Raw genomic sequence first — 17,717 nt, forward strand, 5'->3', positions numbered from 1 at the left:
ATCTATACATCCTATCATCTTGTCAAAACTGCGCATGTTAAAATATCCTTTCTGTTATATCAACTTTTATGAAACTTGTCTGTCACTTTGTGTTTTCGGATTTGTCAAATCCATTCAATCAATTTGTTTATTTGAGCAATTCGCAATAAAATGCTGAATCTTTCTGATTTTTTTTTTTCCCTCTGAATTTTATCAGTTTAAAGGTGTTTTTCCCTTGAAGCATTATTTTATCCCTTGAAAATCCCTTGAAGCATTATTTATCCCTTGAAGCATTATTTATCCATTCCTTTTAATTATCATTTGACTATCCCCGTAAAGTGCAAATGTTTTGAAATGTTTTTAACATATTGAATCCCCCCATGGATTACAACTGTTTTGAAGCTATATTCGACATAAAACTCTCCCCATAGAGTACAATTGTCTACTTTTTAATCCCTTTGGCGTTGCTTTATCAGTTTATGTATCCCTAGATCGGAACTTTTACCGTCCTTTTCGATCTTTTTAAATTCCCCACGATATACTCACAAATGTTACCTTTCCTTGAGCTGTGGTTCATATTCGTCCTTGTTGAAATTGTTGTCTTCTTGATCGTCTTCCAATGGTTTCCTGTAAATCCTTCGTATTAGCGTATAAAAGTCTGAAAATATATTCTTAATCCATTGTTAAGTAAATTATAAAACACATGTTTACATTCAACAATCATTCTGGGCTGCAGTCCCTTGTCCAATTATTCTCACACACATTCTTACTTGCATACATGTTGTTTTGAAACATTTAATAATCACACCATCTTCATTTGCCTGTCGTTGAAATTTCGTTATGGTTCAGTCCGTTTGATTTGTTTTTATTTGTAGTTAAAAATTGCGTCATTGTTTTTCCAGTACCCTGTTAACCCATTTTAGCTCAATTAAATATATTCCCAAAATTGCAACCCAACAGCTTCTTAATTGTTTTAACGTGTTTCATCACTGCTTCATTATTATGTTTATATTTGATCATAATCGCTTCACGTGTTTTTCAAAAAAAATATGTATAAACTCAGTACTGGTATTTTTCTTAATCTGTTTCTTGTTTAAACCCCATCAATTCAATCATTTATAAAAATTATCATTCCTCCCCAATTCATAACATTCTTGTTTGCTCATTTTTTTGATAATAATCATTCATATTTTGTTTAACTCAACATTAATTCATTTATCATATCAAATCAATCATATATTATTTTTTTTATGTTTATTTTTCTATATAAAAATCAGTATTTGTAACACATTTGTTTGATTCAATTAATTCTCTTGATAACACTCGTTTTTTTTTTCTAATTCATCAATCATATCAATTCAATAAGTTTTTTTTTTTATTATTATTTTTTTGTTCAATATACATAAATAATCCCGTGTTTAAAATAAATATTTTCATTCATTGTAGTCTTTTGATATTAATCGTTTATGATACTAAGTCATTCATTGCATAAATCGCTTATTTTTTTTTTTATTTTAATTGTACTGTAATTGTCATTTCCAAATATTTTTCTTGTATTGGAGCATTTAATTTTAAATTTAAATTATGTTAAAAAAATTTAAATGTATTTTAATACGGGTACATTGTGAACTATCATTTAGTGTTATTTTAATCATTATATTTTCTTAGTCTATTATTATGTACATCTTCAAATTTGTTTCCATTTTTAATGGTGGTCGTTTGATCGCTGTTAAATTTAACGATATCATAAGGGCCTCGCCACTTATTTTGTAACTTTTGACCAATTCCTGTCTGTACCATTTGTACCAAAACTCTATCTCCCCACATTGGTACCCAATCATTTGTCTTTTTGTCATAAATTTCCTTTCTTTTTTCTTTTGACGATATTAAGTTGTTTCTAGCAGTTTCATGAGCATACTTGAATATATCTTTCATTGAACAAATATAGTCGTCATAATTTAAATCTGAATCATTGATTTTATAAATTGTGCTTGGTATAGTAGCTTTTCTTCCATACAAAAGTTCATAGGGAGAATATCCAGTTGATGTGTTTTCGGTAGTGTTGTATTCAAACATAAAATATGGTATTAATTCATCCCAACATTGTGGATCTTTGCCAATAAAATTTCGTAAATAAACTTTCAACTCTCTATTTGATCTCTCTACTAAATTAGCTTGAGGATGATATGCACTTGTAACGATCTTTTTAATGTGTAATATTTTGCACGTATGTTGCAATAATTTGCTTACAAAGTTTGTACCTCGATCGGTTACAACTTCTTTAGGAGCACCAAATTTACAAACAAAGTTTTCGACAAAAGTTCTAGCAACAGTAGTACTTTCTTGGTTTTCCATGGGAGCTACAATCAAAAATCTTGTTAAATCATCTTGTATCACAAGTCCACAATTGTTTCCATTATTAGAGATTGGTAACATAACCACATCCATATAAATTTTATCAAAGGGTTCATACGATGTTGTCGTAATTTTCATTGGCATCTTATTTGCTGGCCATATTTTATTCTTTTGACAAGAATCACATTGCTTTACATAATTCAAAACATCTCTTCGCATATTTTCCCATGTAAATAGAGGACTCATTCTTTTAATCATTCGTTTACCTCCGACATGACCACCCAACGGTGCGTCGTGAAAATCTTTAAGCACTTGATCTCTGTCTTCTGGCTTTACATAAATTCGTTCATTTTCTGTTGCATATAGTGTAAATGACTTTGAAAGTTTCATTGCAAAAAATCGTAATAAGTTAAGTTCCAACTCTGTTTTAAATATTCTATGAGAAATAATTTGTATAACTGATGCATCTTTAGCAAAATTAGGATAATCTTTAAAGCTTTTAAATAAACCATCGAAAAATTCTTCATTCTTAACTGCTGAACGATATGTTCCATTCAAAATTAAACCCCAAATTTTCTTTTGCGGGAATACAAATATATTTTCTTTGGTGTAATCCTTAATACCATGTGGAAGGTCAATGTATTTACTCAATTCTTTGTGTACCGTAACACTGTTTACTATCATAAATGTAGCTTCGGCTTGTTCAAATGGTATAATATTTTTAGAAAATTTTAAAACGTTAAAATCGATATCTGTATCTTGGAAATCCTTGTAGGTAAATGTTTTATCGTTGCTATCATCGTCATTATCTAAATTTATGTCAATTTGTTGAAGTCCATTCATATTATTATTCCAATTATTATTGTTTCTAGATGAATTCTGTCTGTTTGGAGTATTTGTTGAGTTTTGATTATCTGAAATATTTTGTCTATTTTGTTTTGCTTGTTGACGAGTTGTAATTGCTACTAATTTTGATGCTTGTTTATCATCTGCATGATCTTCATCATTATTTAAACGTGAGAGAAAATCTGCAACCATATTTTCCTTTCCTTGCTTGTAACGAATTTCACATCCAATGCCTTGGATTTTCAAACGAAGTTTTGTCAAAGTTGGTGAAGTTTCCTTCAAATGCCATAGAGCTACCAACGGTCTATGATCTGTGTAAACGATAAAATCTTGGTTATAAATAAAATGCTTGAAGTGGTCTACTGCCCAAACAATAGCTAGTAGTTCCTTCTCAATAGTAAAATAATTTCTTTCAGCCCCGATAAGCGCACGACTTGCGTAAGCGATGGGGTGATCATTTGACTTCTCATTAGTAAGAACTGCTCCGATAGCATAATCGCTAGCATCAGTTGTCAAAACAAATTTGTCATTGTAGTTCGGTCTAACTAAAACTGGTTCTGAAATTAAATAGTTTTTTAATTCTTCAAAAGCATTTTCACATTCTTCTGTCCAAATAAATTTCACATTTTTCTTTAATAATGCATTAAGTGGCTTACGTTTATCTGCAATGTTTGGAATAAATTTTCCATAAAAATTAACAGTTCCCAAAAATGATCTCACATTTTTAATCGTCTGCGGCCTTTTCATGTTTTTGATTGTATCAATATTTTCACTAGTTGGTCGAATACCTTCTTCACTAATAATATGACCCAAATATCTGACTTCTTTGTGTAAAATTTTACATTTTGATGGTTCGACTTTTAAATTATGTTCATGTAATGCATTCAAAACTTTATATAAATTTTCGTTGTGTTCTTCGATAGTTCTACCGAATACAATAATATCATCCAAGTATACAAACGCATTAACTGGTTGTATTTCATAAATAAGTGTGAATGTAAATTTTTGAAATGTTGATGGACTATTTTTCAGTCCCATTGGCATTCTTAAAAATTCATAATGTCCTAGAAATGTTGAAAAGCGGTTTTCGCAGCATCCTTCGAGTTAATTGGGATTTGATAAAATCCTGATTTCAAGTCAATGGTTGAGAAATATCGAGCTTCTCCAATACTGTCCAAAATTTCGCTAATAAGCGGTATAGGATACACAAATGGTTTAGTAATTGTATTTAGGTCTCGAAAATCCACTACAATTCTGTAGCGTTTGTTGACTTCGGCGTCTAAGTCTTTCTTTGGGATGCATAATACCGGTGCATTCCACGGACTTTTACTTGGGCGTATTATCCCTAATCTTAGCATTTCTTCCACTTGTTCTTCTACGTGTTTCTTGGTAGCTTCAGGAAATCTATATTGTCTTTTATTAATTGGAATTTCAGTTGTTGTCTCTATATCGTGCATGGTTAAATTGGTATAAGTCAACTCGTCCCCTCTAAATAAAATATTTCATTAAAATCACTCAAAATATTATTAATTTCTTGATTGGTAACACCTTCCAAGTGGTCTGTTTTAACCAATTCATAAATTTTTCTCATTCTTTCGTTGCCTGTAAGTTTCTCATGCTTCATGTTTTCAATCACATCATAATCCCGATCGTTTTCTAAATTCATCTCTTTTGGGTAATCTTGGTTATCATCATCAATTTCAATTTGATCGTCATAATACTCTTCAATGCACGGTTGGATTCTGCCATTGCAGCCATTGTCATTATCATAATTATTTCTATTATTTTCATCATAATTTGTATTAAAATTGTCATAACTATTTGCTTCAATACCTGCCATATTTACTTTGTTTATATTGATTCTAAATAAATTGGTCATTTCATGATTATTATATTGCATATTATTTGTGTCAGGCGTTCGTAAAACTATGTTGTCGAAACTTTGACTAATATATAAGGTGTATTTCTTTAGAAAATGTGCTCCAAGAATTGCATCATCAGCGAAATGCTTCAAAATGTAGAACTTTTCCTCGTATTTTGAATTTCCTATTAATAAAATCATATTTACAGATCCTACTGTATCTTCTGCTATTCCATGAACCCCTCTAATGGAAATTCTATCGTTGAAATCAATGTTAGTTAAACGCATATTACTAGCCACATCCCATCTTATAAAATTGTTACATGATGCGGAGTCAATTATAAATTTGTGAAATTTTGTTGGCCTTGCCAAGGTAGCAATATTTGCATAAAATATTGAATCATTATTGAAATTGATTTTTAATGTTTCATGTGGTGGAATGTATTCGTTAAATTGCATTTTAAAATCATTTGGAATTTGATTTTTATTGCGTCGACTATTTTTATAAGTTCGTTTAAAAGTGCTCTTTGCAGTATTCGTTTTATAACATTCATAAAATTTGTTAGCTTGATAATTATTTCTTTGATTAAAATTTGTATTTTTATTGTACCTGAAATTTCTGAATTTTCTGTCAAAATTAAGGTTTGAATTTTCAGTACTAGCAAGTAACCTTTGTTCGAGAGTTCTTAAAGACTCTCTGTCAATTCGTTCATTTTCTAAAAATTCTAGCAAATTTTCCAACTTCATATGACGGTTATTCGTGGCAATTTCCTTGATGTCATTATTTATAATTCCAACTATAAAGTGGCTTTTTAAGCAATTAGTTGTATATGAATTTTCATTGTAACTTTGATCAATTTTTATGATTTCGTAATTTATGTCAAGAACTCTTCCTGCATATGATTTAAATGATTCATCCCGTCCTTGTTTCAGAGTTTCAATTTGTTCATTTATACTACCAAAAGTAGTTTTGATACCAAACTCTCTAATTAAATTTGCCTTGGTTTCTTCCCAAGTGCTTGCATAAATTCGGTTAATACGTGCTGCTGCTTTAAATTTTAGTTTCATAAAAACAATATTTAAAAATTTACTCTGATCTTCGCCTTCAGGAATTTGATCAGCATAATAATCTATTAATATTAAAAATTGCTCCAGTGAGTCTAATGACCCATCAAATTCTGGAATAAGCTGGATTAAATCCGTCATCTCCAAATTCGCCATCTTTAACGGTGCACATCAACAAGAGCTTTTGCACCAAGATTTTTGTTACAGATATTTTAGTACTTTCGAAACTACGGGAACTATCGATATAATGTTTTATTCATCCCCTAAAGTACTGTCTACTAAGTGATTTACAACAAAATTTGCCTGTTTTTACAATCAGATTTGTGCAGGATTGGGTCCGTAAGTTTGTCAATTTTGGCATAAGAAGACAACAACTTCCTTGGTTGCTGTGCACCCTTTTAAGCGTGTTTTTAACTATTTACATCAAATTTCGGTATAACTTTTGTTTACTCACCCTAAACTGCCAGATTTCCATGGTCGTCTTCTTGGGTGTCCGATGCGGCTGAATTTCGTCTCCAGTTGATCCAGATGATCTCGTCATTGTTGAAATTCCTAGTGTTGTCCATCGTTGGCCGGTTTTGAAATTTTCGATGCTTCTGCCATTGGTCGAGCCCGTTTTGATTCCATCTCGTACTGCTGCACATTTGCTTCCATCTTAGAACTCCTCACATAACATTTTCTTCAATTTAACTTTTTTTTTTACACTATTTTAACTGTTTGTTACTTCGCGAAATCATTTTGTTCATTAACTTTCACGCATAGTCAAATTTTCAACTCTCGGTTTTGTCCAATCATAATGGCGTGTCCAAACACACACAGCGTTGCTTTCCGCTAGTCACCACCTGAACGGCCCGAGCGGTTTAGGCTTTCAGGATTTTTGTGATATTTACTTGTAGAGTCAAAACAGATCAGTAAACATCACTTATCTGTATATTACACTTTTGAAGATTACATTAATGCGGTAACACTTTCAACTTCTACGCGCACGATCACATCACTCAACTTTTTGTTGCTAATTTCATTAAGACTTTCGTCGATCCAATTCTCTATGTTGAAGCCAGACTTGTCCTCCAGACCTCTGCGCCGAGCCATGCCAGACCCCGAACTCCTAAGTCCCGGGTGGACTCTTCACGGCAGCTAAGTCCCGGCGGACTCTTCACGGCGGCTAAGTCCCGGCGGACTCTTCACGGCGGCTAAGTCCCGGCGGACTCTTCACAGCGGCTAAGTCCCGGCGGACTGCGGCCTCCACCGCTAAGTCCGGCTGGACTGGGGCCTCTGCTACTGGTGGCTGCTGGCGGGTCTGGCTGGTCAGGGGCGTCTTCTGGAACTGGAACTGGACTGGAGTTGAGCTGGCTGGAACTGACTGGAACTTATTCTGGAACTAACTTCCCTCCTCAAGAATTTTGGGGTTTTTATAGTCAGTCCCCGAAAACTCTACTAAATTTTGTTCTACTAAAAGTGGTCCGTTTCGATGAGAAGCATCGATGAACCTCATGAATTAAATTATGCAGACCTCTGCAATTCTTCATGACTTTCCGTATGGTGTAGTGAGTACACCTCAAAATCGGAAGTCATGGGTTCGAACCATTGTCGTGAAACTTTGAATTATGTTATTGGAATATCAAAATTATGTTCCTCAAATATTCTCAAAAATGTAAGTTAATAATGAGAAGGTCGAATTCTCCATTGAACAAACATGCCAATGAATTTGGTTAAGCCACACCTTCAATTTCCCTGTGAAATAACATCGCACATTCATAATTGAAAGCTTAACCATTTTATTGATTGCCTAACAATTGGCGAAATTTAATAAAGGGCTTTTCAGGTGAGGATGACTCATGATCCACACCTGTACATAAGCTTAATTATTTGTCGCGCAACGCGAGTCGACGGGTAAAATTATTTATGCTTGCGTAAGCGCGCATGGTCAGAACTGTGGTGAGGATCGAAAAATGGACAAATTTAATGATTTAAATTTGAGGTCGCTGCAGTCAGAAAAAAGGTGTAATTAAATGTGTAATTTAACCACTTTTCTGGTGCAATGCCACTTTTTCAGTCTAAATTGAGGTAAAATTACATCATTAAAGAGGTCCAAAATTATAGCTTCAAAATTTACATTATTTTTTACTGTGTATAGCAAAATTTTTGTTTAAAAACTAACCTGAGTTATAAAAGTTTATTTTCATTCAATAATATCATATTTTTTGTTGCTTGACAAATAAAAAAGATCTATTACCAGTTTTGAAAGCTTCACAAACCAATATTATCTATAATGTACCGAGATATGAAAATTTCAGACAAACTGATAAATTCAATAAGAACATTAAATTGAATTGACTGAAATAAAACTGAGTTTTTTCATAAACTTTTTTGTAAATTAAAAAAATTGTGCTAACCCGTTAAGAAAAAGTATGCTTTTGCTTGAATTTCGATGAAATTTAAAATCGGGAAATTTAAAAAAATCGGGAAATCCCGGGAATTCCCGTGACGGGAATTCGACGCCCTAGACTCAACTCACGTTCATTGGATAATCCGTAAAAGTGTGAGATAATGAATCCCAAAAAAGTGGAGCGTTTTTCAAGGGTAATAAATTCAAAAAGTTGCTCGTGCGAAAAGTTTGCAAAACGTGGATCTGCATATCAAAAGATAATTTCGAGACATTTGTAGACATCAAAAGTTGTGAAAACAAGCCATGTCCTCACAAGTGCTTTCGAGTAAAGACTTGATAACACCTTGACTTTTAAGCAGAAACCAGACATGACATTAAATTGAAAAATTATTTATAACAAAACATAAAGGTCCGTTAGGTCTGAATGAGTTATCAAACACTATAACTTTAAACACAGGAAGTAACGCACATAAGGTTCTCCTGAGTGAAATCTATTCACAGTATTCACGTTTTCACGGACACAACACCATTGGTCACCAATAACCCCAAAGCAAGCATCCGCGCACTATTGTATTACCGTTAATCGAAGTAATTACATTGCCAACGTGGAGGTAAATTGACTGTGACAGAGCAATAGCAGAGCTGGGTGATGTTATTGAACGAACGAGTTATTTAGTTGTTAGACAGATTATCACGCCGTCTGTTAATTGTCGCGAATGGGTGGCATGTCGCGTGGATGATATGTGTGCACTAGGGTGCCAAGATCATGGAAAAAACGTTTCAAAATCATGCTTTATAAGCTGGACATTGCTCAAAATGTACCCTACAATTTTACCAATGCCATGGGTGAAAAGCGATACTAATTTATCCTGAAAAGTTATTGGAGATTAGAAAGAGTCATTATCGTTTACAAAATTTTACAATTAATTTACATTTTTCCGTAAAGAGCATCACTTGGGGATCTGTTAAATAATAAAATATAAAGCGTTTACGTCACTAAGGCTATTCTTGGGATATCTAGTTCCATTTTTGATTATTAAAAAAATCCGTACTCAGAATTCCGTTGTACATTTCTAATCTTCAATAACTCAAAACGGTAATATTTATTTACAGAACAAAAAAAACCATTTTAAAATTTCGCATTTTCAGAATTTTTGAAGCTAATTTTGTGATTTTTTTTTTTCAGAATAAAGAGAGTTGACGAAGAGTTACGCAATTCGATTAATACTACAAGAAGACTACAATTTTATATTCGCCGCAAAACAAATTTTTGCTATCGCTTTCTCGAGACGTAATGCATGCTTCCAGTTTCCAGTTTGTCCTCTCGAGGTGTTTCTCCGTGATTTTCTGAGCGAACGAAAGATTCAGCGTTGAGAGCGCGAAGCCAAAGGCTATAGTTACAGTGCTATACTTTCTTGTATTTAGGTGCGGGAATTATAAATTCAAAGTTTTTCCTATCATTAATTTGCAACACGGCAGACGAAAACATGAAAAAACTGTTGTTTGCTATCTTGTGACGTAGACCATTTTGATCGAAAATGAGTTAACGATGGCGTTTTGTTACGATTTGATGACGTACTCGAAAATACAAACATGGACGCCGAAACGAAGAGAAACAATAAAAGCACAGACAACATACGTTTTGGCTCGATCACCACCTTGTGTAAAAACATGCAACGATTTTAACACAGACAACAGACGTAGCATCTAGAACAACATATTTTGAAAATCTTGTGTAGGGGGAGAGGGGGTAATATGCACCCCCGGGGCAAAATGCACCCCCTGCTTTTCTCGGTATTTGGAAGAATTTTCCGGGGAAAAAATCATAGAAATTGGAAGCTTAATACTGCTAAACTATGCTGGAAAAATTTGAGCGTCGTAGTGTAAAAACAGCTTAAGTTATTGGCAAAACTTAAAAATTTTGTGTTTTCATCTAATTTTCATTGAAGTTTCTTTATGATTTTTGGACAATACAAAAAACATTTATTGTTATTGTAAATGTTGAGGTGTATAGTTTTTGCCTGGGTGCTGAATAGTGGTTCGCAAAACGGCCTCAATTTTGAACTGTCAAAATGGAACCAATATACTGTTCGCTAAACGTAGAGATTATTGTTATCGATCATTTTTTTTTCAAGAATAAAAAATGTGTGGCTTTTGAGGACCTGGAGTTGAAGTCAAGTATTATCTTAAGAAAGTTGAAGGTGAGATCTTCATTTTGTTATAATTATGAATGGAAGTTGTTAATGGTCGATGCGGTTGTATCCATTCAGAAGCTGTCTTTATTGTTTGATTCCATTTGAAAACCTAGTGTTTTAGTGAAAATCTTCAGTTTGTTGAATCAGCTCCGCTAAAAGTAGCGATGTATTTTCGCTGGACCAGGAAAAGCTTCAGGAAAAATCAACTTAGGAATTTATCCACGACATCGCAGAATGACACTCTCGCCGCAGTTCTTCGTCACCCTCTTCAAACTTGAAAACACACACAATTTTCCAGTCAAAAATTACAAAAACTATACAAAATAAAACACATACTACTGATAATAAAAAAGCTCATTTACCAGTAAGAAAAAAGTCATGCTTGAGCTTGAACAGACTCCTACTTTGTAGATGTAAACAAAGTGGGATCATTCGAATATTACGTTACGCATTCTTTCTATTCATCACCCAGGTTTTTGCCATTGAAGAATTCGACGACATTTTTTCCGCTAGGTTCGCTGTTGTTCCAGCGGTGTTCGGAATGACAGCCCCCATACAGTTTGAGCAGATTTTAGGGAAAATCGCGTTTATAATGAAAAATCAAGCATTTTCAGAAAAGTGGGGTATTGCAATGTGTGGCAATTTCGCTAACGATCATAATGCGTGGTGATTTGTAGTGATTAATTGTGACTGGTATTTTATTAAAACGATTTTTCTAAAAAAAAGATCGATATTTTGGATAACTTGAGTTAAATGTTGCACAAGTTAAAAGTAATGATGAAATATTATGTAAAAGTATTTATACTTTACTTTTCTTCCCGTTTGACCAAAATATTGACCTTCAAAATGCATTTTGGTGATTTTTTGGAAATTTTTGGAAAAATTCGAATAACTGGCAATTTTTTGAGAAAATTATTGTAATTATGATGTAATATGACTCTAATAGTTTGTTCTATCAATAATACACACATAAGGAGCATTATCAATCAAATAAATCTTATTTAAATCAATTTTTCAAGAGATCTTTTTGGTAAATTTGAGGAAAAAACATGAAAAATTACTTCAGCCCCTATGGTTTATAAATCATTCGATTCGTTTATGCAATTGCCACACTTTACAATAACTTTCATCGACGTTAAAAAATATTTGAAGGAAATAAAAATCAAAAACTGCAAAAAAAAATATTTCCAAGCACGCTGTCATTCCGAACATCGTTGCGTAGTGCTTCTACTCGTCACCAGGATGCGTGCACGTTTCTGTCGAATCTCTCAATAAGCTTCACTATTCTGTAGATATATGAGTCCAAAAACATCAAAAAATGCATTTTTAATTAAATTTTCTGCAAAAAGCGTGGTCGGGGCAAAATGCACCGCTGTGAAGCTCCTTTGTAAAAACAGCGGTGTCATCTAGTGGTGACTAGTGAAAACTGCTTTTACCCGGTGCATTTTGCCCCATGTTGTGGTGCATTTTGCCCCGTTGTTGTAGTGCATTTTGCCCCAATGTTGCGGTGCGTATTGCCCCGCATGGTTGTTTGAAATGAATCAGAAATGTTTTTAAAAATTTGATATTTTCGAACAATTTTGAGGTTTTTTAAGACTTTTTTCACATGGATGACGAAGAATAATAGTTGTTTAAGAACATCGAACAAAATTCTTCCACAGTAATGCTGTAATGGTTGAGAAATCACAGTTTTCCCTTAGGGGGTGCATATTACCCCCTCTCCCCCTAAAACCATGGCGGGTGATACACTAACGCCTTCTCATAGTCTATTGCCACTTGCAAGAATAAGCCTGAATGTAGACTGCAGTGCACCACAGTTTTCGAAGGAGCCGTACGCAACTTTATTTTGATGATGCTAAGTTTTTTAAATAAATTTAATTTTATGCTCTGAAATTAACTAACACTTATCTGAAGCGATATTCAAAATAATTACTTTCAACATTTCAAAACTAATTTTGATCTACTCATCAATTTTCTCGACGAAAAGAGGCATGAAACTTTTGATGAGAATGAGAATATAGCCAACCACGTGCTTTTCAATGTTGTTGTTTACGCTTGAAAGCAGGGCGGGAGAGTTGTCAAATCTCCTCTGCGACGACAGCGCCACAAATGGCTTGCCATTCTAATTAAAACCGTTGCATGTTTTTACAATGGCAAGCCATTTGTGGCGCTGTCGTCGCAGAGGAGATTTGATAACTCTCCCGCCCTGCTTTCAAGCGTAAACAACAACATTGAAAAGCACGTGGTTGGCTATATTCTCATTCTCATCAAAAGTTTCATGCCTCTTTTCGTCGAGAAAATTGATGAGTAGATCAAAATTAGTTTTGAAATGTTGAAAGTAATTATTTTGAATATCGCTTCAGATAAGTGTTAATTAATTTCAGAGCATGAAATTAAATTTATTTAAAAAACTTAGCATCATCAAAATACAGTTGGTGAGAATCAGAATACGGCTCCTTCGAAAACTGTGGTGCACTGCAGTCTACATTCAGGCTTATTCTTGCAAGTTGCAATAGACTATGAGATGGCGTTAGTGTATCACCCGCCATGGTTTTACACAAGATTTTCAAAATATTTTGTTCTAGCTGCTACGTCTGTTGTCTGTGATAAAAGTAACTTTTTCAAACCTTTTTTCTGAAAAAGCGATAAGGGAGCGTTCTTTTATTACGTAACGCAGTGGGGGGGAGGGGGGGTCGGAGGCCGTGTTACGCTCCATACAAAACTTTTAAAATTTGTATGGAAATTTTGTTACGAGGGGGGGGGAGGGGGTCTAAAAGTCCGATTTTTCGCGTTACGTAATATAAGAACGCTCCCTAACTCGTGATGGTTACAAGCAAACCCCTTATGTTAATATATAAAAAATATATTGTCTGTTCTACAACTTTGTAGAACCATGTTACACTCTAAAATATAACCTTGCAAAGTTAGAAAAAAAAACACGAAATTTTAAAATGAAAAATGTTGTTCTAAATGAAAAAAATACCCTTCTTGGTTAACATAGACTTGAAAAGTACATTAAATTTACCTTAAAAATGGCATGTTCCCATTTTTTGTACAGTTGAGTTCTTAAACTTTTTTATTTTTTTTTTTCGGAATTTCGAGTACGCCATCAAATCAGGCGTCTAATTTTACATAAAAGTAAATTTGACTCCAAATTTCGATCCCACCACCATTTCAGACTACAATTTATTGAAAACATGATTTTGCCGCTTGTTTATAAATGGAAGGGGTCGTACCGCCCCTCCGACGCAAATCGAAGAGGGTTCGGGGCAACTGCTGTGTGAGTTGGCCGAGAATGACCCCTTTACTTTAATTTAAACTTGGTTGCTTAAATTACATAAAATTAAATTTGTTGGAGAAAATTCAAAGAGAAGAAAACACAAACATTGAAAAATCTTTGCGAAAGGATTTTTTTTGCTAAATTCAATCTGAAAATTAAGAATAAACTGTTCGGTTGCAACCAACCAAAATCTCTCTCAGGGTTATTGAAATTTCACGATTTCGCGGATAGCGTGAAATCCGCGAAATTTGGCTTTTTCCGCGAAATCCCGTGAAATTTTATGTTTGTGGGGATTTGTAACGATATTTCTCAAAATTCAAACTCAAATAGGAATGAAAATAATCTTATGAATTACTGTAGAATTAAGCAAGTGAAAACCCTGGTTCAATTACTAATATAGGGTTAGTGATTTTTGACGATTTCGTTGTCAAGGTCGGCAGGTCGTTGTCGTTATCAATTTCCTCAAATATTTTTTTTAAATAACAACATAATAAATATATCATCCATAAAGATTATTTAAGTAAATTTTATTAGTTTTCAATTGAAAAGCATGATTTGTACTATTTGAAGAATTGTTCAGTTTCTGTTAGAAGCTAACTAAATTTAGTAATACCTTCATTCGCTGCGATTTAAATTTTACGTCTAATTTATTTGAAACAAAAAAAAGTGAAATAAATAAAAATGAAGAGTATTGTTTTAAAACTTTTAAAAACATTTCAGATTTTTTCTGAGTCCTGTTTAATTTTAATTATATTTGCTTATTTAGGTGGATGATTCCCGTGAAAGTTAAAAAATACTGTCGCAGAAAATTCAAATATTTTTACTCTTTTTAGCTGGACAAGATTGTTTAATCTTGCTTTGATGTGAAATTTAATAAAATGTAAAATGATAAAACAGAAGCAAATGCGCGAAAACTTTTTAGCAGTGAAGCAGCTCAGTAAATGAGAATACGCATGCCCTACATTTTGTTTCAAAAAATATATAGAGCTCATCCATAAAACAGGTTGAAACTTTTTTGAAAATTTGATTTTTTTGTTTTAGTGAAGATTTTTTAGTTTATCGAAGAATAACATATAATATGCATAAAAAGGTTTTTGTGATTTAAACATAAGATATTCAGAGTTATTTTAACTTTTTTTCCCGTTCCGCGAAATTTGCGTGAAATTTGGTGTTTTGAAATTGAGGTCCCCGTGAAATTTGCAATTTTCGAGCGTGAAAAATCACTAAGCCTTATGATTAATCATTAAATGCAACCCACTTTTGGGAAGTTCCACCAATCTCAGTATAACGGGGCATATGTATAAAACATTGCAAACATGAACATTCAGCAGATGCGAAACATCACTTTATTGCCTCCCAGCTTACCCATGTCAATTCAGTTGACTAACCGCGGAGTGCATTGGACTTTCATTGGAGTTTCACGTCAAGGCACCTTGTAATTGCTGCAGCACATCGACGTAACACAGGAGAAATGAGTTGTCAACTCTTCACAATGAACTTAACCTTGACGATCTTTTTTTTTTCAATATCAACCTGAAGCATTAGCATCGGTTGTTAGAACATCCACTAACATTCTTGATAATAATATTGATTTCTCGCGCACTTGCAATGACAATCTACTTTCACAAACGGTTCTGCTCCACCCAAACTCTACCCACAAGCCGGCTAATGTGTGACTTATTTTCTGCAGCAAGTAGCACTTTTTTGTACCGTCTATTTGTAAACACACAACGAACGTCTGGCCCTTGCCACCGGTGAAACTCGATCAACTGACTGTAACGTCGTGCAACGCGATCCTCTCAAGTATGCAGCGCGATCGTTTCTACTTGATTTTTTGCTTTATTTTACGTTTGAACTTGAGGTTGGTTCTGAATGTTCTAGAAGACCGTATACGATCAAACCGAACCTATCGAATTTCCCCCAAAATCAGGCCAAAATTTGCCACCGCACACACATAGGACCGAACGAAAGACTCTCGTGATCACTCGATCAGTCACCCCGTCCACACAAAATCCAAACACAAAAAAAGATGTTATCTCTTCTTCTTCTTGTTGTTTTCGGGGCTGTTCTTTCTCCTGTGCAGAGCGAGGCTCGTTTTGGGGATCGAACGACCGGTCCAACCTTGCACGATATAGCAGGTTGCACTGCACCCGAAGCCGCCGTCTGACGATTTCTGGGGCTCGGCCAGGGACTCGATGGCCGAGGCGGGGTCAAACCACCTCGAAAAATTGCCAACCGCGCCGCAATCTCTTTTCGTGGCTACCACGTGAAGATGGTTCGTTGGGGCATGGCCCGGGTAAAAATGTTCCATTGAGAAAATTTTAAGAAATCTTTTCTTCTATTTTTTTCCCCAAAAAAGAATTCAATTTTTAAAATTGTATTGCACAGATAATAAATCTTAAACAATCGTTAGCGGTAAGCAATGTGGGCATGAGAAATGATTGAGTTAACTTGATAATAACAATAATTCATTTCTAGAGTTTTTTTAAAGGACCCGTTTCCCCTAATCATCCACATCCCCAAATGGGTCACAATCCCGAATGCCACTTAACCGGTTAGTCATATCCCTGAATAGTCATTTCCCTGAACGCCATTTCCCCGAACGCGGAAAAAGCATTTTAAGAGAAAAAAATTGATGGCAATTTTATCACGTGCCTCTATTGTTGCCATATCAGCACTTTGATATTCAATTACAGCTCATTAAAAGCGTTGTCAACTGAAATCGATTATGCGGTTGAATACAAATGTTAATTGAACAAAAAAAAAATTTACAACATTTAATCAACAGCATACCCTAAAAGCTGTTCGGTGAAAGAAAATAATTGTTAGTCATGGAAAAAGGCTTTAGAGCAATTTCAGCTCAAATCAGGATTTTTTCTGGTACTTTTGTAACCGACCCACTCCGATTTCAATGAAACTTTTTAGACATGTTATCCTAGGTCTATATAAGCCATTTTTGTGTATATGGAGCCAATAGTACTCGAAAATAACATTTGAGAAGGGCGTAAGGTATTTAAATATTTTTGTATTTTGCAATTTAAAAATTACTGTATCTCGAAGCCATTGCGTCGTATCCAAAAGTGGTCAAAGACAAACTTGTAGGAAATTGGACGGGCTTTCTGAAAAAAATACACTTAAACAAAAATACACGCCACTTCTATGAGATTTTTTGATTTTTAAGTCTAAAACTTAAATTTAAAGGTGTTGTAACGATTTTTTTTCGTTCAAAATTTTTGAGGAAATAGCCTAAGATGTTACAAAAAGACTGACGAAAAATGCAGGATGGTATGTCTCTCCTAAAAAAAATACAAAAATCATTTACTAAAACTGTTTTTTTGAAAAGTGGTCTAAACGTCAAAATTTGAAAAAAACCCATAGTGAGAATCGATTCCCCAGACAATTTTACATAAAAGTCTCCATATTGACCATTGTCCTTTGACCAAACCTTGGGAAGATACAGCGGTTTTAAAAATAAAAATGATGAAAAAATGGGTTTTTTGGTGGTTTTTGGCAATTTCCATATGACAGACTTGGTTTTTCAGTCTCGTTAATATTTTTACCGGAAAGCTCGTCCAATTTCCCATAAGGTTGCCTTTGACAACTTTTTGATTTGACTCGTTTTTATAATTACATAAGCTAATTTACTATCCAGGTTTCTACCACACTGAAAAAAATATTCTCTTTTCAGTTATTAACAATGTAATTAAGCTGCATTTTTCATCAGTCTTTTGGTAACATCTTAGGCTA

At 34.0% G+C, this 17,717-nt stretch overlaps 1 protein-coding gene across 1 annotated transcript in view; it reads right to left on the reverse strand.

Moving 5' to 3' along the window:
* Positions 1 to 16,117, reverse strand: part of LOC6035336 (chloride channel protein 2) — a 79,830-nt gene extending 63,713 nt beyond the window's left edge. Inside the window, exon 1 of the mRNA XM_038248437.1 lies at positions 15,336 to 16,117. The gene's annotated coding sequence lies outside the window, so the exon portion shown is untranslated. The remainder of the gene's footprint in view (positions 1 to 15,335) is intronic.
* Positions 16,118 to 17,717: the final 1,600 nt, after the last annotated feature.

The sequence above is a fragment of the Culex quinquefasciatus genome, chromosome 1 (assembly GCF_015732765.1).
Source record: "Culex quinquefasciatus strain JHB chromosome 1, VPISU_Cqui_1.0_pri_paternal, whole genome shotgun sequence".
Lineage (NCBI taxonomy): Eukaryota > Metazoa > Arthropoda > Insecta > Diptera > Culicidae > Culex > Culex quinquefasciatus.